The following is a 24,460-nucleotide window of genomic DNA, read 5'->3' as shown; positions in this document are numbered from 1 at the left end:
TTAAATTGCCGTGTTGGCACTTTGCGATAAATAAGTGGGTTTTGGGTTGCAATTCGGGCACTGGGTCTCGAAAAGTTTCGCCATCACTGCCATATCTCATAGCTGTCCCATTTAATTTCACAGATCCAGTTGATAGATTTGATTCAATTATATGCTTTTGTCATTTCCCTCCTTGCATTGTACGATTTCCTTTGTCCAATGCACTGTCTAATCTTGCCTATAGATTCTACTATCAAGCAGCCATAGTGTACCTGGAGATATAACACAGCACAGAGATCATAGATGAGACAGAATCCCCTACTTCAACCCAAGGGCCTGGTGTTAGAGTGACCTCTTGCACTTCACATATGCAATTGCATGCAAATCCTTTCCCTGTCCCATGGCTTCTGCTTACATCTCATGCCGTTGCAGTGATAAAGACAGCCTGTGTTCAGCACTCTGTAAGAAAGTAGGCAGGATGTGAATTTTTGATGCATTCTTTCCCCCTAAAAATGATGCTAGCCTAGTCAAGAAAGCAGAATACTATTTCTCTGGAACATGGATTCCAGGTTCCCAGGGAGAGTACTGGCTCCAGATAGAAATGCAGAGAATTAGCATTGTACTGGGTAACATGATTTCCTTCTGTAGTTTTTCAGATTCAGTACCAACAAAAGGCAAAATAATGCACAGAGAGTACAGTTTAAGCTGAGTGTACATTTGAAACAATACTGTCCCCCTTCCCTGATTTCTCAGAGAGAAGGGATTTAATAATTTCCACACACACCTTTACTCATCTCCTGACAGCGCCACCTTGCAAATGGGCAAGGTCAGTAGGGGCCAGAATTCTCTGTTATGGATCAGTGGTTATAGAATGGCCCATTTGAGGAAATTAGGAAAGCTCCCAAACTTTTCTTGTTCTGCAAAACAATGGTATCAGATGGTATGGAGGTTGAAGCGAGAAGATTCTTCTCCTGACATGTCAGATCTGTGGCTGGTGACTACTCCAAGATGCCAGCCACAGATGCAGGCTAAACGCCAGAGAGAATGCTGCTACAGAACACGGCCATATACAGCCCGGAAACCACAGCACCCGTATGGACTGCGCAGTGCTCACATTACAATGTACAACAGAATTGATCAGCAGGACGTTTTTTTTTTTTTGGCGTGGAGCTACAAGAGGATAATGGCTGGGAATATTGGCATTGTGCTAATAGTGCAATGTTACTTCCAGCAAATACTTAAAAGTGACATAATTGCGTTGGCACAACTCTCTATGTTTCGGTTTTGGACAAATCCTAGAGCATCATGCCAGCACAGTGATGTCACTTCCCTTAACCCCACCCCTCCCTATCCTGCTCGTTTCCAGCCAGTGACTCGCAACCCTATGTACTGCATACACTCACACAGTTTCTCTGAGCTTGTGTTGGAAAGATGAACAAGTCCTTTCCTCTGTGCCCACCTGATCATTTTTGCTTTTTAATAAATTAGGTGTTCCCTTCTTTTGGCAGGACCTCATATGTGACCTTTCTGCAAAGTCTGGCATAATTATACCGCAAAAGGGAAAAACTTGAAAAAAATGTTGTCAGTCACCTGAAAGAAGGTCTAATGGAAAATCTTTCACACTAGTGATGCAGTAGAAGATTATGAAAGAACAGAAACATAGGGGACATCAGCAACAAAAATGCCTTAACAGTGACAACACAGAAAATAAAAAAGAAGCAAGAAAGGACATATTGACACCTAATACCTGAGAGGTAACTGTTACAGGAGTTTGGTGCTGTTGGAGTAGGCATACAAAATTGAAGAATGTAGTTCTGCTCCCAGGTAGCTGAAGAGGTGTATTCCTGGAGGGGCTGATTTTCATACATTTACTGGAATTCTGCAGCAAATCTCTGTCTACAGGCCTCTGTCTACAGGTTTCCAGTATATGAAGCAGAACCAAATTCCAAACTCACCTACACAAACAGAGAGTTGACGAAATGTTTAACTTAGATCAAATTAAAGGTTTCCCCCCGGGAACAACAAAAAGTACTTTTTAACTCCTGCTAGCCTTTTCTATACTATACCAATTTACAAAGCATAGAGGCATCATCACCACTTTCATATTAAGTCTTTTCAGATGTTTTTACATTTGTGCAAAAGCTTCCAGTCCTCATTTCAGGGGCCTGAGGTAGTTTAGAGAACAAATCTGCCTTTCTGATTATATTTCTAAATCAGGATAGTCAAACATAAGAAAAAATCACTTATCAGTGTATATTGTGTTTTTTGGAAGAACACAAGAAAGTAAAATCAGTTATGCTAGATTATAACAATGGTCCATCACCTTGATTTACAAAGTGGCTAATCAGGTGTCTTCACAACAGAGGCGTGCCAGGAGAAAATGGCATTTGGGGCAAACCCCCCCCCCCCATGCCTTCCCTGCACCCCACTTATGGAAGCCAGTGCATCTGGCCCAGCCTGGCCAGGCTGCTCCTTCAACCAGTGGAGGAGGGTGGTGGCAGTTCCATGCAGCCTGGTGAAGCTGAGCCAAGGGGCACCCAGCGGGCCTGTGGCAGGCTCCTGGCCCAGCTGGGCTACTCCATCTGTCAAAGAAGGAAAGTGGCGGTCCCGGCCAACAAAGGGAGGAGTGCCAGGTGAGGATGCCTCTCCACAGGAGGGGTGTGGGGGCCAATGGGTGGCACCCGGGGTCATGTGACCCCCATGTCCCACTGGCAGATATGCCCTGCTTCACAATGCCTACAAGGGGGGACAGAGGCCACAATTGCCCTTTTTGTTGTACTTCATCCAACTGCCATTATTGCAAGTACTACTTCCACCAAACATGGAAGAGGCAAATTTACTGGTGGTCCCCGGCCACTCCATGATGCGGCTTGCCTCCACGCAGGCCAGGGCCCTGGCCCCGGCTTGGTGGAACACTCTTCCTCCAGCTGTCCGGGCCCTGCGGGATCTTGGTGAATTCCGCAGGGCCTGTAAGACCGAGTTGTTCTGCCGGGTCCTTGGAGCAACCAGCCGCCGATGGCGCCTGCTCGACATATATATCATCAAGATTATTCTCCTCATGGAGGAGTCCGGCCGCTCCCTTAGGAGTGGTTTCTTTAAAGGAAAGGATTCACCAGGTGCCTTTTTATTATGATATTATCGTTTTAATGAACTTTAGTATGTTTCTTAATGTTGGAGCTTTTATTGGTTGTCGTTGTTTTAATTGTCTGGTTTGCCCTCTAATTTTTTTTCATTAATTTTGTTGTACACCTCCGACTTTGGGTATGTAAAAAAATCGAAATAATAAGTAAGTAAGTAAGTAAGTAAGTAAGTAAGTAAGTAAGTAAGTAAGTAAGTAAGTAAGTAAGATCCATTCAGGCATTAGAGCCAACAACCACTGATGGATCTATGCTAACTTTTAAAATTCAATACATCTCTGTGGCACTGAATTAGACGTTAATTGGTGTTTGAATAAAAAAAATACTTCCAGGAAGGAAAATTCAAAAGGTTATGACTACAGTAATACTGCATCCAACAATGTGTATATTCACATCTAATAGCACTATCACACTTTATTTCTCAAATGATGTGTAAATGTACCTTTGTCGGTGAGTTTGTGATGCAATTCTATTAGGTATCATGACTGCCCACAAAGTGGACAGGAAGGAGGAGTCTTTAGATTATGTAATGTTTGTCCAGAATTCGATGGGGAGGCTACTGTGGTAGGCTGTATCCACTCCTCACATATAAATAGCCAGTGGGTAGTAGGGCTCAAATTGGGCACTGTCCAGAGCTCTCCTTCAGTGTAAATAGATGGGAACACACATTCTACTGAGTTAATTTATTGATTTATTATTGTTTACCTAAGGAGACCAAGATTTTATGGAAACACTTCATTTATCTTCTACAAACTGTTGTATTAAAGTAGCAGCAACATTATGAATCAGTCCTCAATTCTGTGTACCAAATGTCTTTGGCATCTGTTGCGACTCTGTCCTCCTCAGCCATTTTTGCTTTGCTAAGGCTGTGGAATTGAATGACAAATTAAAAAATGGCCTTCCTTATCATTAAGGGAAAACAGGTTGTGAACATTTAAGAAAAGAAACATTCTATTTTTGCAGGAGATTTATTCAAGAATCATTTTGATCATTCAATATATTTATAAATCTTTGTTGCAGACTTTGGCCCACATGTAAATTAGGACTTGAGGACCCCCTGTAAGATTTTTTTATTTAAAAAAAACCTTCTTTCTTTACAGAGCAGATTCACAAGCAACATCACAAACTGCTCTTGAAATTCCTGCCAGTTTTTGAAGCTATTTGCCATGTGGCCATGCCAATTGTGTGTGTATGTGTGTGTGGGGGGGGGGGGGGTGCAGCTAGTGCATCTGTTAGCAAGCAAAACTAGCTGCACAGATCTTTGATATCTTACTATTGTTAACCAGCTATTTGCTCTTCCATCTCCTCTGCACTATATTGTCATCCTTTACTATTATGTAAAATACATTAAGGGCCTTAAAAAGCAAGCTCTTATTTTAGGCTTTCATATGAAAAGAGGCTCACATAAATCTATATAACCAGAAGAGATAAGCAGATCATAAAAAAGTCAATACACATCATAACCCTGAACAACCTATCACAGAGATATAGGATGGTTACAGATGATTATGTCTGGGATGGCTTGATAACCTATGATAAATCTGTGGTAAATCTCAAATTATAGCAAATACCATGATTCCTCTTGTTCTAAAAATAACAGGAAGCAAACATACCCAACAAAAGCTATAATGCTTTATGATCAGTTCCAGTTTCGTGTCACTAAGAGCGAGAGAACTGCAAAGTCAAACATTATGTGAAGTGCTTTGGACCACTGGTATGAAAGGCACAATTAAAATGTCCTATAGAAATGTCATCCCATTGTATGCTACTGTATTGAAAATTAACTATAGCACTGCAGTCCTTACTGATGCAATCAACACCATCAAATACTCATCACAAACTCATGAGACCCTTGTATTAAAAGTGGATTGTAAAGAACTAAACCCAGTCTTTTAAAAAATGTAACATTTAACCCTCCATTTTTTCATTTTAAGAGATTCTTATACTACTACAGTATTTCCCCTTTAATAATAGGAGCCTTGCGTTTAAATGATGCATTAGGCATGCTGAAGCAATCCCCTTTCTTTGGTAGGAGGAGTTAGCAGCTCCAAGATTCAATTGACCTGTTTCCAAATAATGTACAGGCAAAAAATGAAGATTAAGTCCTCTAACAAGAGCAGTTTTCACAGTCTAGCGTACAAAGAGAAGGATTCAGTAAAAAGATGAGAGGGCAAGCCGCATTGTGCTGGCTCACTTAAATCTTATTTCCAATTCACTAAATGTGTTATTTGACTTGGCAAGTGAGCTGGTATGTGTATTAGATCAGCAGGGAACCTAATCAAGGAGATGCCAAGTTTGCTGTGGCCCTTCTGCACAGCATTAGCCTCAACTAGTGATCCTTTTTTTTAAGCAAAGTGGGTGGTTGAACCCAAAAGAGAATAGCATTAACTTTTACTTGAAGTTCAGCCTGATTTGAAGTCTCCTTTTGTGTGTGATTCAAAAAAAAGAAAGAAAGAAAAAGAAAGAAAGAAAGAAAGAAATGCAGAAAGCATTCAACAGAACTGAATCTAGTCTGCTCAGCACCATCTTCACATGCAAGGCTTTATAGAAGCTTGCCTCCATTAATGCTGACACATGCAAAAAGACATGAAAAGCATTAACTCAGCTAAAGCACTTGATTCTGCAGCTGCAGAACAATTCACTTTATAACCCAATAACTCAGAGGGTGGGGAGGGTTTTTTTTCTAGATAAAATGTGAATTTGCTAATTGGCACAAGAAGTTATTTTCAAATATTAATAGCTATGTGGCCAAGAAAAGAACTAATAATGCTTATTTACACAGTGCAATCGGGTAGATTTTCCAGTGTCCCTGAAGGAAAATTATATATTATTTGTAGGATCAATGACATTACTAAAAAAATACTTGAGTCAGCAATCTTGAACACTTCTAATTTTATAACTCAAAAAACACTGGAACTTCTAGTAAAACTTCTACTTCTGAGTAAACATACGGCTAGGTTTGGCTACACTGACAGTTCTCCCAAGCTTTTATATGTGGCTTCCGACTTTTTTGTATTGTAGTTTCCTTTCCCTCCTTATTCTACTGCTTTCTCTTCCCTTTCTCAATGCAAGGTGTGAATGTGTGATATTGGATGGATATGTTTTATCCTAATTTTGTTGCTATAAATTCAATGCTGTAAAGCTGCCCTGGGCCTGTTTTGGCTTATGTTAAAATAACATATAAAATAAATATCAAGATATCCACCAAAGAGCTTACCCTCTCTTTTGCATAAAATTCAGAGTACCTCTACTGGAGAGGCCCTATACATCAGGTAGAAAACTGCTTTCTCTTTGCTAAATTTTGACTTCCCAAATTTTAAAACTTGTTTTAGAAAAAAATGTTCTTCAAAGTATTAAGCCAAGGAATAACAAATACAATTGTTGTAGATATTTGGTGGGGTTAAGGCTGGAAGTTTTGTGATCTTCAAAATTGTAAAGCACAACCTGACTCACCTGGAGTGGCAGGGGAGGATCAAGCGACTGCTCTCCTTCCCCTTATGCCGTGGAGGGTGGTCACGTGATGGTTGGAACTGTCACGCGTGACAAGGAGCCGGGTATTATATAACTCTCGCTCGGTGCCTTCAGCTTCTGGCTCGGCCCCTTCATCACCTGGTGAAGGAAGTCCCATGTTATTCAATATGGCTTACTGCCAGGAGGTGCCCTCAGAATTTTAGCCCATTTCCAGTGCATTTGGGGTCTATGGAGCATTTCTTCAAGAAAATGCATTTCTTCAAGAAAATGTTATTAACATCACAATAAACGACATCCTAATAATACAATCATATACAGAGTTATCCCAGTCTAAGACCATTGATTTGTCCACATGGGATTGTAATGTCAGCTTGGCATATGTTCCTTAGCCAAAGGAGTAATGCATAATTCTGATTTCTTGAAGAGTTAAAAGATGCCAAGCTTCCACATATATTTCCTTTTTGTAATGATAAATACCATATCCTCCCTAATAATGATAAAATAATATCTCCCTGATAAAATAACATCTCCTTAAAGAATACATTGAGATTTCCTGCAGGATGTTATTGCTATGGATTCATTGGACTTCTTGGGCACAATATAGGCAGGGCTTCAGGCCATATTGTAGAAAAGAATCTAGATGATTGCTTGGGATTCTGGGATTGTCAGTAGAGCACAGACTTTAGGCTCCATTTGAGAGTTTCCAAGCATATCTGGCTGGCTGATATTTGATTGTGACTCTGACCTGATCTAATATGGACATTCTTCAGCATTCTCTTATTTTACTAGTGCAGAGTATGTATAAGCTTATTTATACTCTTTTTTTCAGTGCACAAAGGTATCTTTGGTTTCGCATGTTACTTGGTAGTATTCTTCATTAGATTCATACTATAATCTGGAACTAACCTATGAAAACATATTCAATGTGAAAGATGTTGATTCAGAGCCAGATCTTGATTTGAAGAAGTTAGTTATTCTCTGAGGTTCAAAAAAGAGATCAGATTTCCACACTTACAGGCAATTGTTGTTGAAGACAATAATACATATTTAAATACCGTGTACAAAATTATCCTTTCCATCTGCCTCTGGCTTTATACCAGGTTAGATCATTAGTCGATGCAGGCAAACATGGTATACTTTGTCCAGGATATCTGAAGAACCTCTGTTACCTGATATTCTGGGGTCTGTCCCTTTCAGAGTGGGGAATTAGTGGGATCAGACCTCACTTAGCTAGAGGGGACAACCAAGATATTTTCTAACTGTTTTATGGTAGGTTTTTCTCCATAGAAATCCACAGGAGTCAGGAATAAAGCTTAATAAGTTTTATTAAAAGGAACCAAAAATTATCACACACCTACGGGCCCAGCACAGAGGGATATTCCAAATCAGTCTATAGGTCAACATGACCAGAACAACAAAATAAAAATACACAATTCAGCAATGCTGGGCACTGCTTGGGCACTATGTATATTTGGTACAGCCCTGAGCCAGCTCCATGATGTAATCCCCCCGCCCAATTGGGAATATATATATATATATTTATTGGGAAAATAAGAAAATAGAATAAATAAATAAATAAATAAATAAATAAATAAATGTGTGTGTGTGTGTATATATATTCTATTTTCTCCATGATGTGATCTTCCTCCAATTGGGAATATATATATATATATATATATATATATATATATATAGTTATGTATATATATATATATATATATATATATATATATATATATATATATAGAAGCAAGATATATATGGAGTACCAAGAAAATAGAATATATATACACACACACAATAATTCTATTTATTTATGATGCATTCTATTTTCTAATTTTCTCCATATATATAGATATATATATATATATATATATATATATATATATATATATATATATATATATATATATATATATATATATATATATATATATATATATATATATATATATATATATATTCCCACCTGGGACGTATCATCATTGTTATCAAAAAATAAAATTCAATATACATAGTGCCCAAGCAGTGCCCAGCATTGCTGAATTGTGTATTTTATTTTGTTGTTCTGGTCATTGACTATAGATAAATGATTTGGATATATATACTCCTGTGCTTGTTGTCGTGTGTGTGTAAGTATATATATATTGCCTGTGTATACGGGTTCTACTTACTGTAAGAAACCAGCAGAGAAAATAAATTCTTTTCAATGGTTTTATTGGGAAAATAAGAAAATAGAATAAAATAAAATCCCACTCACAATCACTCAGTTACTGGGGGTAAACACACACACACAAGGTTTCCTAGGATGTAATTTAAAGGTGAAAGATGGGTTTTGGATATATAGAGAGAAGAGGGATGGGATATCAAAGATTATATTTACCAGTCTTGTAGAGGATGTCCAGGAAACAGAGACCTAATGACTAGGCTCTGGATGATCAGCGCTGTTGGAACAATATTATCAAACACCATGGAGGTGTGATAATATTGGACACTTGACTGGGGTCTGGGGTGGGCTTTTATAGGGAAAACATGTCTTGGTACCAAGGAAATCCTTTAAAAAAGGATTTTTCCTGCTGTTCCAGGTGATGTAATGGTGTTGAGACATGATGGCTGGCCCATTATCTTGATGGGGTTTTGCCAGGTGTTGGACAAAACTGGTAATAATCCTTAATGGGTTTTGCAACATAGATGGTCACAAGGATGATGAGTCAGAGCTAGATTCTTGAGTAGATTAAGAGAGGTAGAAAAGAGAACTGGTTTTGCCCAGGTGTGCTGTTGTTCATATTCAAATGGGGGGGGGATCACATCATGGAGCTGGCTCAGGGCTGTACCAATGCATTTGCCCCCTCTGCTAGCACAAGGGACATCCCCGCCAGCAGAGGGATCAAAGGTGGTGGCAGCTGGCCACCCCTCAGCTCCACAGTGGCCCTGACTTCTGGGAGTCCAATCGGATACTGGCAGGGGGGAAAGAAGTGGGCTGGGGTGTTCCCAGAAGTGTTAGTTGGCTTTGGAGCAGCAGTGGCGTAGGATGTTAAAGAGCTTGTGTATCTAATCTGAAGGAATCGGGTTTGATTCCCAGCTCTGCCGCCTGAGCTGTGGAGGCTTATCTGGGGAATTCAGATTAGCCTGTACACTCCCACACACACCAGCTGGGTGACCATGGGCTAGTCATAGCTTCTCGGAGCTCTCTCAGCCCCACCTACCTCCCAGGGTGTTTGTTGTGAGTGGGGAAGGGCAAGGAGATTGTAAGCCCCTTTGAGTCTCCTGCAGGAGAGAAAGGGGGGATATAAATCCAAACTCTTCTTCTTCTTCCACCCCAGGTTTGCTGCCCATTATGTTGCAGTTTGGGACTTGGATTTGTGCCACCCTTTTGGCATCATGGCAGCAGCACCATCCCTGGTTGCCTTGGGCTATGGTTTGGCTGCCCAGTAATCAAATTCTGAATTTTAAGAGAAAATTTGTATTCAAATTTAGATGCTGTGTTTGAAATCTCAGACTATAGACTGTATGGTACAATTTGAAATTGCAGCATTCCTATGAATTTTCTTTGTTTCCATTTCACTTGAAGTCATGGTGTCTCCAGCTCTGAATGAAGCTCAGTTCTTTATCAGAATCTCTCCAGGGTTATTGCCAAGGCATAATATTGGGCATGCCAATCCATAAAATACATGTTTTCGAAATATTGAAAATACATTCTAAACAAAATATTTCCTCAAATTGTCACTCAATGGGTGAAGTTTCACAAAATGCAGATTTCTATGTCTGGCTTTGTTAACTTCAGAAAGGCAAAACTTTACAATGAAAACTATAAGCCAGCCTGGTCTACAGTAGCACTGCTGGGCCTACTAACATGTCTGAGAGGGAGCTATAAGACAGCCTTATCAGGTGGGTAAAAGGAGGAGTGAAAAGTCACACCAAACATGGAAAAGGCCAGTAGGCACCTCAAACTTTTATTCTCTAATTGGGAGAACAGCTTTGACTAAAGACTCCATCTACAATGTAGGCTGGCAGCCCAACTGGGCAATGCCCTTGATTTGTGCAGTGCACAGCTGTTCTTTTCTAAACTCTTTAAACAGGCCCACTTTCAAACTGGGATGTATTTTTAAAAGCTGAAAGGTATTTCACTAAATTTTTAAAAAATGAAATTTTGACTGCAAGGAATACTTGAAGTTGGTAATCATTTGCAGACTCCCTTCCTCTTCCTCGCTGCAGGGCTGAGGGCACATGCACAGCTGGTTATCCGTTCAACCCTTATTATGAACACCAATTAATGGTTTAAAAGGCCTTCTATTACTATTTAGCTACATTGCTTCTCATATGGCATTGGGAGCAGGTGAGTTAAACTCCCTCCTTTTCCTATAAATGTACATGTTTTTACATTTTTTCTGAAGCCTTCAAATGAGAGGAAACAGTGTGAGCTGAGCTATTTTACCTCTCATTTAGGGAATGAGTTTTTATAAAGTATCCTCCTTCATGTGATCTTCCTGGCATGAAGTTGGCTTTGGAAAGAAACCCATTAAAAAGATAGCAAAAAAGCAAGGATATTAAATGTCAGCGCCAAAAAACCCACCAGCAATTATAGATTTCCCTGGGATCTACTGGGCAGGCAAATGAGAATAAAGTAATTTTGACAGAAGCACTTTGGTGTCCATTAGTATTGCTACCTTTTTTCTCAGAGGACTCCTGTGTTTTAAACTGCTGCATGAGATGCAAGAATATCAACAGATTAAGGGAGAAGATATTTCTTCTGTTCCATTCCTCTCTTATTCTACCTGTGGTCTGTTCCACTCCTATTTAATTTCCAGTTTAACAAGGAGCATTTCTAAAACAAATTCTGGATTTGGAGCATGCACCATTTGCCCCTGTTCTACATTATCAACATCATGTGCACACTTCAAAAGAGCAAATTGTTGTATAACTGACTGTTCAGTTTTATGAAGGATTTCCCTATGTGATGTTTCACTGATGCACACTTTTATTCCTGTAAATTAGCACAGTGCTGTATAGAAATTCATAAATAACATATGGAAGAGCATCAACTAATTCAGAATTCCAAAATTCACATTAAGATTTAGGAATTTGGTTTGGAAAGCGCTTCTGTGAGAGATGCAATGGTGGAGAAAAGTTCAGCTGTTAATTATTTCCTGCAAATATTTTTGCTGACAAAAACTAGACCCTATTTGATTTACTTGACATCTTTTCTACAACTTTTTCTTTTTGCATGGGAAAGGAGCCAGCCATGTAACATCCTCTGCATTTTTCTAAAGTCTTTTTTCTTACATTGATAAAACTTCCAGGGATATTCATTAAAATTATAAAGTGCCCATGAACAAGGTTATGTCTTAAATATATTCTGGGTTACTTTACTTTCTTAAAAATATTATTCTTCAAATAATGAGCATGTTGACCATTTAACTCAATAGTCTCTCTTATACTTCATCAAAGACTAATTAGCATAGTTAAGGTCATCCCAAAGGAAACTATTAGAACATAAATGTTTTCATGTCTTCTACAGTGATATTTTTCTTATTGCAGTGTATATGCCTTCAAAATTTCCTAATCAATAGTGAAGTATTCTTTCTCTAGTTATACAATTCATACAGTTGCATATTATTCAGTTATAAATTGGATTCATTATTAAAACAATAACAGACAAAAAGTACTCTGAATCCCGCACAGTGGATTTCTCCCTGATGTTTTGATGTTAGCAATCTGAGTTTATTAGCTTAGGCTTGAAACCTTACATTCCTTTCATGTCAATGAATTATTATTCTTGGGCGGGGTGTGTGTGTGTGCAGTTTTCATTTATACACTAAAGGCATAATCTAGTTTTCCAACACACCATTTCTATCCCAGAAGCAGATGCTTAGCTCCATGTGTGGATTTTGTCATGGGAAGGTGAGCTCAAGGGAATGGTGGGCATGCTTAATATCATATGCTCCCATGAGATCAGTTCTGAACAGAAATTTGTCCCTCTGGGTTCAACCACAAAACTAAAGTCATAATTGTACACACTTTTAAAAATGCTTCTTACCCACCCAGCGGCTCCTAACCCCACAGATCTTCAGCAAGCAGTGCTTCCTGCTCATTCGGCACCAACCACTGTGGTGGCAGTAGTGACAGTAACCAAAGCCGGGCAGCAGCTGAAAGAGAAGTGAAAAGTGGCATCAAGGGAAAAGCCACTTCTGAATTCTGGCACCAGCCCCACCCTGGCCTGCCTCAGCTGCCACCACTGCTCCCTCTGGATGGCTAGGTATCATGGCATGCAGGCTGGAAAGTCTCTCATAAGCACCACACTCTTATTCCTCCTTGTAGCACACACTCTCAGCGCTGTGTGTGGAGAAGTCGCCAACAGCAACAAAATGTGGCATAAAAATCTTTTATGGGCAATGAGTGAATATGCACTCTTTCTCTCTGTCGAGCTAGGCACTAGCACCACAGCGGGGCCTTCCAGTGCAAAGAAGGTCCAGGAAGTGGCTGTGGATTAATTCAGCATTGAGGTTTTTTCTTTCTGTGAGACAAGATAGTAGAGGATAAATTCTAGGTTACAGGAAATTATTTTCAGGTAGATATGCCTTAGGATCTTCCCATTTCAGTAATTAAAGCACTGATTAAATCTAAATCCTATCAAGCTTTCCCAACCTAGTTTGGAATTCTACCCCACAATCTTACACCCTAAAACAAGTACCCTATTTCAATCAAGACTCATTGTATGGTCATAAGCAAATGATACTTCCCTGAATAGTTGCTGGTGAGCCATATTTCAGATACATGCCTTCTTCTGCTTGTGACAACTGCAACAAAGCAAATTGGCACAGATAGCTCAGCCTCAGCCTACATTAAGCACACAGTTAATGTCCATAAACTTATAGTTTTTAAAAACTTGGTAAATGACCCATCTTTTCAAAGCCACATGATTGAACTTCATGCAGATACTATGTGGTATGTGGAAGTACTTACAACTAATACAACTATTCCATTCAATATCAACAGATCCCACCCCATAGCATCACTGGGTTTCTTCCATCAAGCTCCAATCTGTGCATCCTAAAATATAAAATTATAGAGACCTCACAATCCTAGTCCCCCAGTGTACTCACACACCCTCGCCATAAACCTTTTGACTGCAGGCCCAAGTTCCACTGGGGGTTCCTCCCCAAACAGAATATTTCACCCAAGGTGTCACTGTTGGGTCCTGGCAGAACACTGGTCCAGTTGGACAGGAATATCCCAGATGTTAAGTCTCTACCCTCATCCCATTTTCCAGTTTCTGATGGTTTTCTGTATACCTCATATATCTGGATGAGACAGGTTTTTTTTTTAAGAGAATCAATTGTATCTCTTCATGAATTCTTATCACAGACTATTTTCTAGTCAGTTCAAAAGAGGTTAGAGTCTATGTATCTCTTCCTAGAGGTGGGTGCATGAGCTCGTTAAGGCTAACAGGGCAGACTTCCCAATTGCAAAAGGCACTGATTGAAATGTGTAATGATTTCACTTTTAAATTTCTTTTATCTCCACTGATGCTTTTTCAAAAGTGCTTCAGATATAATAAGTAGACTAATGAGCATTGCCACTGATTAGTAAAATACTAAAATACTTCCCTAGGCATAATGGTACTTTTTCCTCTCAAAATTAAGTAAAAGGATCTCTCCCTCCCTACGCACACACACTTCTTTATTACTAAGGAGTATGACCTCCCTTTAAACTGCAAATACAAGTTGGCATGAAAACTGCTAAAGGAAGTAGGCTCTAATTAGGAGAAATTTGGCTTTTAAATGAGCTTTTATTAGTTTTAATTTGTATACTACTGACCCTAGTTTTACATATTCAGGGCAATAAAAAAACAGGCCCTCGATAGCTGAAGCAAGCATTATCTCATCCCATTCTCCACCACACTTTTGCACCATCCTTAGTAATGTTAAAACATGAGAGCGTCCCTGCAATGTAAACATTAACTTGAGCTTAGTTTTATTCATTTATTTTAAAGTATTTGACTAGGATCCACAGCAATGCAAAATATGTACACAGGGGGCATTCAGTTTGTGGCAGGCAGGGTTACCAACAGGCCTGGAGAAAAAATTCCTTTCTTAATGTCTGGAAGTGGACAACTGGAGAAGTTCATGGCATGAAGCTTAAAATTCCATTCTGGTCCATTCTGCACAGCACACAGACTTCCTTTTAAAAGCCCATTTTTTAAAAAAACCACCTCCTAATTTTTTGTTCGGACAGCACAGAGAAAAGAAGCACCAGAGATGAAAGAGGCTTTCCCCCCACCCGCCATTTCCTCCCATCCGAGTTTAAAGCTCTTGTGTATGGCATTTTATGGTGCTGCAAGAATTCTTCATTCCTGCAGACATTTGATGAAGATTTTCCAGGAATCAGTTCATCCTGCTGAGCCGGGCAATATATACCTAGTTTTCCCTTTTTTAAATTTTTGATGAGCTATCTTTGAAGACACAAACACATGATATGAAAATTGGCTGTGATTTTCATATCGCTGATTCATGTTTGGAAGATAGCTCATCGAAAAAATTAAAAATAGAAAAACTATATATTGCTGGAATCAGCATGAAAAGCTGAGTACAACCATATTCTTTTGGGGCTGAAAAGCCACCCAGCAGCGGAGCCTGCAGAACAAACATTCTGGGGAAACCTAAATCAAATGGCTGCATGCACGAAGAATCACTGCAACACCATAAAATGTTGGGCATGAGAGGTGACGGAAACTGACAAGACAGCTGTCAGCTGTAATTTTATATCCTCAAAACAGGATGACTTGAGATGAAATAAGGCATCCTACGGATATCTGGGGGGGGGGGACTCTGTAAGAGTTCCTCCCCAAGACACCTTTTTTCCCTGTTCTCAGGACATCTTGTTTGTGCTATTCAGAATGGGTCCTTGTAACATCATATTAGTCCTCCATTCAAGAGACAATACATTTTTTCTCTGGGAAAGGGGGGAAGAAAATGGCAAAGATCCATCTCCATGACTGCAAGACACTCATATTCATAGACTCCAATCCAAAATATCTGGTTTCTCTCCTGGTACTGTGCCCTTAGCAAGTTAGAATAGTTTAACTTGATTTTACTGAAACTGTGAAAACTTTAACTTGTATCAGTATACTATCATGGGCGTTAGTGCCTTTCCCCAATCTGGCCACTGCTTGTGACAGCTGATAAGGGCAGTCCTCCTACTTCCAAGAAATGTTTTGCAACAGGGATCCAGAATTTATGCACAAGCATTGTAGAATAGGGTGCAGTAAACACACATGGTGAGCAGCATTAAGTTGAGCTTCAGCAGAAATATGCTGAAGATGAAAACAGAACTTTAACATAGGTTAACTGCAAAATGGCCATCATCCAAAAGTTCCACAAAGTACATTGTTGATTTGCTTCCAACATTACATTTTTAATGGTGCATTGTAAAGAGGCCAGAAAAACCAAGGCTCTTTGTAGATTGAGAATAATTGGATATAAGTAGAAGTTGGAGCCTCATCTCACACCTTCTGAATATTTTTGTGAGTTCATGGTCATTCTTGCCAATGAATGGTGTCATTCATTTGCTTGAAAGGAAATTCCATTGTGGTCACTGGGACTTCATGAGGATACACAGAAGTGCTTACTTGTTCTTGAAGTTCAAAGATGCAGGTCTTATCCACCACATTTTAATGTATGTATTATCTGTCATTTACTGTGATAATCCAGATACATTTAAATCCAGACAAGATTGAAGGATTAAAGTGTTTGAAACCCTAATTCATTTGAGACAAGTGTATTTAAAGGAACTCTGGATTCCATACGAACTTTCTTGGCTATTTTTAAGTTATTTAATCTCAAGGATCTGTTTTGTTTGCCCCCATCTTCTGAAGTGAAATGGATGGCCATGAGAAATAGAGCTTTTTCTGTACTGACATGTCATAAGTAGGATCAAATCTTCATACCTAACCTGGCATCTCACCTGGGAAGTTTCAGGTGTCAGGTGTAAACATTTTTGTTCACACTTATTGTCAGTATTGGTCGATTTCCCTCCCCCTTTTGTATCTATGCTGTCATTCTTACTGAGTAGGCATGGGGTTGTTTTGTTATTAATATGAGGATGAAGTGTACTAGTTCAAGTTAGCATTATTAATTTTTTAGACTGAGGCAAGATATACATTTAATTACAATATTGAAGGAAAACTTTCTAGCAAATCACAATTTCCTTTCTTAGAAAAGAATGAAAATGAGAAGCCTTTGTGCTTTCTGGATCACAGCCCACCCATAAATCCATGCAGTTTTGGGGGTGCTTAAATATATGATCTAAGACATATGTACTTCTCAACCAAACATAGTAGCTAGCACTATCTCAAGAGTCTTGTCATCTAATTCAGCTTTTGGCTCTTGTTCATTTGGGGACTGAAGATGGATTATTTTACAAGGTACAACAGCCTGCAGGGAATAGTAGTTTCTGTTTCCATGCACAACAAAATAAATGTAACTTTAAAAACTGTTTATCTTTGATCAAAACTCTATTACTTAGCATGTTAAATAAACATCCCTGTAATTTGTCATACAAATCATTGCTTCCTGTGGCTATTTTTAGTGTTTTTACATTTGCTGGGCAATTGGTAATGAGAGCTGATAGTGCCATTTTTTTTTTTGCAATGACCTCAGAAGAAAAACCCACATTGAAATAGGAACTGTACTTTAATGTAATGGATAAACTGCTGTGCTGCTAGGAATTTACCCAACTTTCCTGCTTAGTAATCATGGAAAATCCAGAAACAACCATAACCCACACTCATAATGTACAAAACCACATGGAACATACATTTTATTGCTGTGATAACAAATTCTCACAGTTTGTGTGACATTCTTAAAGCATGTGAAAACCATGCCTGAACTACATAAAGACTTCTTTAAAAATGTGACAAACAAAACAAGAATAAGAATATGATGAATTTATGTGACTACCTTTTTTAATGCTTTTGCTTTATATGTGCACTAGTAAATACAGCTTAGCAATTGCCAGAAAAGATACAATCTTGGTGGCAGCTGTAAAATTCACCACCAGTTCTCAGGTGCTTAAAGTAGGTAGAGCGGGGATATCATCCAATACTCATTTTGTTCCATTGCATATATGATTGATTCCATTTTCATACTTGCATACATGGCTGCCTCTATTCTTTCCCCTATCATTTGATCACATGAAATAAAAATTCTCACAAACCTGCATTTTACCACATGTGTAGCTTATCCATTGAGTATCAATGATGCTATGAGATTTCAGTGTTCCCTGTTGTAATTATTCATCAAAATGATGTGGTGATATGAGAGTGTGCCTGATTGGTGAAATAAGTTACCAGATCTCCCCAAAATAAAATATATACCAACTGCTCCCATGAAGAAGGCAGGGATTTAGCTACCACCAGATATCCCTGAGGAAACCACTGTGTGAAGTAAGTGCTTCCCTATTTCTGGGAGCCACACAGGTTCATTTTCTGGCAAGCAAAAGAGGCAACAGTGCTTCACAACAGGGCCTATGGTGATGTAAATTTCTTTAAAAAGTATTTCTCAGTGATTTGGGTCTTGGGTGCCCAGCAGGGTGCTAGCAAAGGGCTGGTGCTACACCCTTACAGCATTTTCAAATTAAATATTCACATATGTTCATTCTTATCAGCAGCCCTTTTCCATGTCAGAGAATGACTCACTGGAAAATCTAGATTTCTATATTAAAAATCAAAATATTCTGTAACTTAGTTTTGGCAACCATCAACTACTTGGATTTTTCAAATGGAATCAAGCAGACAATTTGTATTCTGCACACAATGTCTTTGGTCATACAAAGTGTCAAAAGAAGCAGAAGTCCCTGCATATGCTTCTGTACCTGTAGAACAAAAGCATTAGCTTCAAAAGTCTGAAGTATATGGAGTGTTTCTGTCAGTAAGTGCTCATTAAAAAGATCTCAGAGCCTTGGCCACTTACAGGTAAGGCATGCCTGTACTCCTTCCTTTCAGGATATAAGCAATCAAAAAGAATGATGCAGGATGGACTCTATGAACAGATTAGTTGGTAACCTCCTGAGATGCAAATAGGTGGGAAAGGATGTCACAGTCCTCTCTAGCAATTAATGTGACTAGTATGTTGTCCATATTTGAGTTTGAATTTAGAAACATAATCTGACAGTTGGATCTAGAGTTTGGTTTCCACTAACAGAAGGCATTTTCCTCCCCCTTATTTGCTGATTCATCAGTTACAGGGCACTCAGGTTGGATCCAGAGCTTGCACTCTGTAGACAGATTCTAAAGTCCTGTGTTGTTCAGCATGGGTGAGATATGGCTATGCTCGCACACCTTCTGACCTCCGACCTATCCTGCGGACGAAGGTGGTTGGGTTCAGAAGTACCCTGCTTCGTCCTTGGTGTTGATCAATGCCAGGTCCATAAATAATAAGACCTCAGTTCTCCGAGATTTTCTCGGAGTTCAGCAGATGGATCTGGCTTGTATTACCGAAACCTGGGTGCGAGAGGGTGAAACCGTCGCCTTGGGCGAGGTCGCACCACCAGGTTTCGCGTGTCTCCACCGATCGCGAACACGGGGCCGGGGAGGTGGCGTGGCAATGTTAATCCGTGATTCCATCCCTTTTAGGGTGATCCCTGTCCCGGAGATCACTGGCAGGGAGTGTGTCGGCTTGGAGTGGTTGGCTTTGGAGAGATTGGTTATCCTCCTGGTGTACCGGACACCTAGCGCCCCAGGGGATAGCCTGCCGCGGCTGCTGGAGGTGGTGGCAGACTGGGCGCTGCAGTTCCCCAAGCTTATTGTTTTGGGGGATTTCAACGTCCATGTCGACACCGCCTCATGTACAGTGGCTGCGGACCTGGTGTCATCCATGGCGACGCTGGGTCTCTCCCTGATAAATTCTGGCCCCACTCATGAAGCTGGTCACACACTGGACCTGATCTTCGGGTCAGGTGTTGACGTGGTCATATCCTCCAATGATAGAGTGCCATGGTCTGACCACCACGCCCTGAAGGTTCGGATGCGCATGCCACAATACCCCCGTCTAGGCGACGAGCGGATTTATGCTTGCCCGTGGAGACTTATGGATCCTGTCGGATTCCTGACTGCTCTGCGGGATCCTGAACCCACCGGCACCCTTGATGGACTGGTGGCAGATTGGAATACCCGCCTTTCCAATGCCATCGAGGCGGTTGCTCCCCGACGCCCTCTGCGACCCCGTTCTCGGCTAGCTACATGGTATACCAAGGAGCTACGCTGTTTGAAACGGGAGCTTGGACGGCTAGAGCGAGTGTGGAGGAAGTCTCATGACGAGGCCGCGCGAACATCTTATAGGACGTTTATGAAAGCCTATGAGATGGCGATGAAGGAGGCGAAGAGAGCATTCTTCTCCTCCTCTCTCGCATCTGCTAGCTCTCGCCCAGCACAACTGTTTCACATTATTCGGTCTCTCACCTCAATATCTGAGGGTTCAAAAAATGACCAATTGGCTATTAGCTGTGAGGCTTTTATGAGCTATTTTGCAGATAAAGTCGCGTCGCTCCACCAGGACCTCCCTGCCACCTTAGAGACAATTGGTGAACTGGAGGCTCCCTTGCCATCTTCTGGCCCTTGCTTGGCCCAGTTTTCCCTGCTCTCTGAAGCCGCTGTTGACAGAATCCTGGCTGCTGTTAGACCTACTACCTGTCCTCTGGATCCGTGCCCCTCTTGGCTTATTAAAACATGCCGAGAGGAGTTACGACCCCACCTGTTGAATATCATCAACAGCTCCCTTGAGCAAGGAGTTTTTCCGGGTGGGTTGAAGGAGGCAGTGGTCCGCCCATTCTTAAAATGACCGCTGTTAGATCCTAGTGATCCGGCCAATTACCGCCCCGTTTCGAATCTTTCGTTTCTGGGGAAGGTAATTGAGAGAGTGGTGTTGGAGCAGCTTCAAGGTTTTCTGGAGGACGCATCGGCCTTCGATCCCTTCCAGTCCGGCTTCCGTGCTGGGCATGGGACGGAGACGGTTCTTGTCGCTGTCACAGATACGCTCCGTATGCAGCTTGACCGAGGCGGATCAGCGCTGCTGGTATTATTGGATCTTACCGCAGCATTTGATGTGGTCGACCATGACCTTTTGACCCACCGCCTGGCTGCTTCCGGAGTGCGGGGCACTGTCCTTCAATGGATTGCCTCGTTCCTCCGGGACCGGAGTCAGCAAGTGTGGTGTGGGGACCGGGCCTCCCGGCGGTGCCCACTTCATTGTGGAGTGCCCCAGGGAGCGCTGCTGTCCCCGCTGTTGTTTAATATCTACATGCGACCCCTTGCTCAGCTGGTACGGAGCTTTGGGCTGGTGTGCCACCAATATGCTGATGACACCCAGCTCATTCTGTCAATGGAGGGGGGAGCGGTCACCGCCCCTGCAGCTCTACAGCATTGTTTGGAGGCGGTAGCTGGTTGGTTGAAACAGAGCAGGTTAAAGCTGAATCCAACGAAGATGGAGATTCTCTGGCTAGGCCGTGGGGGGGGAGTGGGGGATTTCCAGCCGCCGGTGTGGGAGGGAGTCTCATTGGCACCGACCCGCTCCATCCGCAGCCTGGGGGTCCCCTGGATTCGTCTCTTTCAATGGAGACCCAGGTGGCCCATGTAACCCGGGTTGCCTTCTTCCATCTTCGACAGGCCCGGCAGCTGGCCCCCTTCCTCTCCCAGACGGACCTGGCCACTGTAATCCATGCAATGGTCACCTCCAGGCTGGACTATTGCAACTTGCTCTACGCAGGCCTTCCCTTGCGGCTGATCCGGAAATTGAAACTGGTCCAGCATGCAGCGGCATGTCTGCTCACGGGAGGTGCCTTTAGAGATCACATCATGCCCTTGTTGCATCGCTTGCACTGGCTCCCAGTTGAGTTCTGGATTGTCTTCAAGGTGTTGGTGTTAACCTTTAAGGCCCTACGCGGTCTGGGACCTTCGTACCTAAGAGACCGTCTGGCCCCATATGTCCCACGTCGGTCTCTGCGTTCGGCAGAGGCCAATCTGCTTGTGATCCCCGCCCCCTCTATGATGTGGCTGGCCTCCACTAGGGCCAGGGCATTTACGGCCCTGGCCCCTGCCTGGTGGAATGCTCTCCCACCAACTGTCCGGGCCCTGCGGGACCTTAATGAATTCCGTAGGGCCTGTAAGACTGAGTTATTCCACCGGGCTTTTGATAGGGGTGCCCGGAAACAGCTACAACCCGCTGTTCCCTTTGTAGGAGAAAGTCCCATAGCTTCTTGCTTCACCTCTTTTTCACCTTCCCAAGAACCAGCTGCCTAAATTTATCATTCCTCCACCCCCCATCTTCAGTTTTTTCTCCCTTCCATCCCCCTGGCAGCCTTCTACAGAGAACTGTTTGGCTGAGAAACACATTGCTATCTGCCCGGCCAGGCCCGGTTATACAGTGAGAAAGCCACAAGGACTTGCAAGAGGCAACTAAGTTTTTTGTATCCCTTTCCCTATGCTATTTTCTCCTTCCCTCCTTCTGTCACTTCCCATATCCTCATCTTGCCCTAATCATACTCTTCTCCATACCCACTCATCAACCAACACCCCCAACCAGCCTGCCTACCTTTTATTCTCCATCTGCAGCTAAATTTATTATTTATTTATTACATCTATTCCCTGCCTTTCTCCACAATGTGGACTCAAATCAACATATACCATTTTCTTCCATTTTATCTTCACAGCAGTTGTGTGAAGTAAGTTAGGCTGAGAGTGTTACTGGCCCAAGATTCTTGTGCAAGCTTGAATCTGGGTCTTCCAAATCTTAGTATGAAACTCTAACCATTATTGCACACTGGCTTTCATGTGGTGACTAATGTTGAACAAAAGTGAGTAACTGGTATCAGGGGCGGAGCGAGGGGGAACTGCATCTGGGGCACATGCGTGTCCTGTGCCCCTGCTGCTGTGCCTCCTGCCCCACTCCAGAATGCCTGCGGAACGCCCCCTCCATGCCCCCTCCATGCCTCAGCCATGCCCCTGCTGCAGTGCGCGCCCGGGATGCCGTTCCCTCCACTCCATTGGTGCTATGCCACTGCCTGGTATAAAGTCTCTAGGTGGTTGCTTGTGGGCCTGATCTCAATCAGTTCTTCCTCAAAAGTCAAAGCAGTCCTGAAAAAAGCCCTGCTCCCGCCTCCTGTCTCTTACCAATAGAAACCCAGCCTTGAAGACTGACAATATGGTTGTGGTAGTCTAGTAAAAGCTACAAAAGGCATTCCTTTCTTAAAGCTACAGGTACTACATCTATTATTGGGTGGAGGGGTTAATTTCTTAATTTTTAAAAAAATATTTCAGATTAGATATATTGATATCTTTAATCTGGATTTTCCATCTCTGTCTTCTATACAGGGTCATGAATCCAGAGTGTCATGAGAAAGTGTCAATTTTGCACAATTTTCTATCCCTTTCACTGTCTTTGTCATGAATATGGGAGAGCATAATGAGCAGAACATCAGAGGTATTAACATTCTGTGCTAACTGATTCCATGTCAAAGATAATGGTCACATATCATAGAATGGTGCATTTAACCAGTCTCAGAACCAACACAGGCATGAGGAAAATGGCATCATGTAATTTCACTGTCACAACCACTTAAAAAGGATACAAATGTGGTCCTCCCTGTGTATTTAGCTGAGAAGAGAGAAGATGCAAATATTTCTGAGCAAAGAAGATACTATCTTGAAAAAAATTATTGGCTCATGAGCCTTTGAATAAGTTTCCTTTTCAATTAAATGTTTTATTTACAGGCACACTGTTGCACTGACTTCTAAGAATTATATCCAATATTGTGTGTATTTCCTCAAACAGATACCAAAAGGTATCAAAATGAATATGGTGACACCAAGAAGAGGTTCTTTGAGAATGGTTCTTTTGTTGGTGAAAAAGCACCTTTCAAAATAAATAAACAAAAACTCCTCCCAACTTCTCATTCCAAAATACTGCAACTTAATTTGGGTTTCAAATATAGAATCCAAAACTGATTTTAAAAATGTTCAGACATTGTGTCCTTCTTCTTTGGAATGTTCTTTACCAGCTGATTCTTCTCCAATCATCTGACATTCAGAGGCATTGTTCGTCTGACACTAGAGGTCCAATTTGGTGGTTATGCCTAACAATCATCGTTCTGTCCTCCCTAAATGTGACCAATCCTCTTATAAATGTGTGAGTGCCACAAATCAAGAGTACTGCTCACAATTCATGATCAAATTCAAGAGGACTAATCTATTTCCTTCTAACTAGAAAGTTTGTAAAATAAATTCATGAGAACTGGAGAGTGTTTTTTATAAATGTGTACAATATATACTGTATTTTTTGCCACAATAAGCCTAGCCAAATTTAACTCCTAAGTACACCTTGGTTGAATTCATTGCATATACTAAGACAAAAAGGAAGAGACCTATCCAGATTGTATGAACTGCATTTCTCTTAGTCACACTTTTTTCTAAAAGATTTTACTCTAAAATATGGAGATCAGAGAATTCTCTGTAAGCATCACAACACTATTTTCCCATTCACCTTTGTGATGAAACACCTTAGAAGGTCCAGGAATAGCCCTTATGGCTATTATATGAAATGTGCATATTCTGTGCATACTAATAAGCTGTTTTGCTGTCTTATATTGTGAAGAAAATATTTTAGCTTTGTATCTGGAAATGGCCATACTTTGCCATCAGTGGTTTTTTACAAGTTCTCTATGCAGGGATGAGAGGATTTCCTACATTTTTTCCCTTCATTGTTCCATAATGCCACCATGCTCGAAATATAACTTCTTGAATTCTGTTTTAACAAGTAGAATTTCTGAGGTGCCATCCCATGTTCTACTAGAAATAGAATGAAAGTAAGATGTTAGGGCAGGAG

The 24,460-nt window shown here is 41.2% G+C and overlaps 1 long non-coding RNA gene across 1 annotated transcript in view; it reads right to left on the bottom strand.

The window, feature by feature from the left end:
* Positions 1-24,460, bottom strand: part of LOC125436115 — a 291,179-nt gene that overhangs the window by 30,542 nt on the left and 236,177 nt on the right. The gene's annotated exons all lie outside the window — the stretch shown is intronic.

Source organism: Sphaerodactylus townsendi, linkage group LG07, assembly GCF_021028975.2.
Source record: "Sphaerodactylus townsendi isolate TG3544 linkage group LG07, MPM_Stown_v2.3, whole genome shotgun sequence".
Lineage (NCBI taxonomy): Eukaryota > Metazoa > Chordata > Lepidosauria > Squamata > Sphaerodactylidae > Sphaerodactylus > Sphaerodactylus townsendi.
The sequence above is the reverse complement of the archived record's forward strand: the minus strand, read 5'-3'. Positions and strand labels throughout refer to the sequence as shown.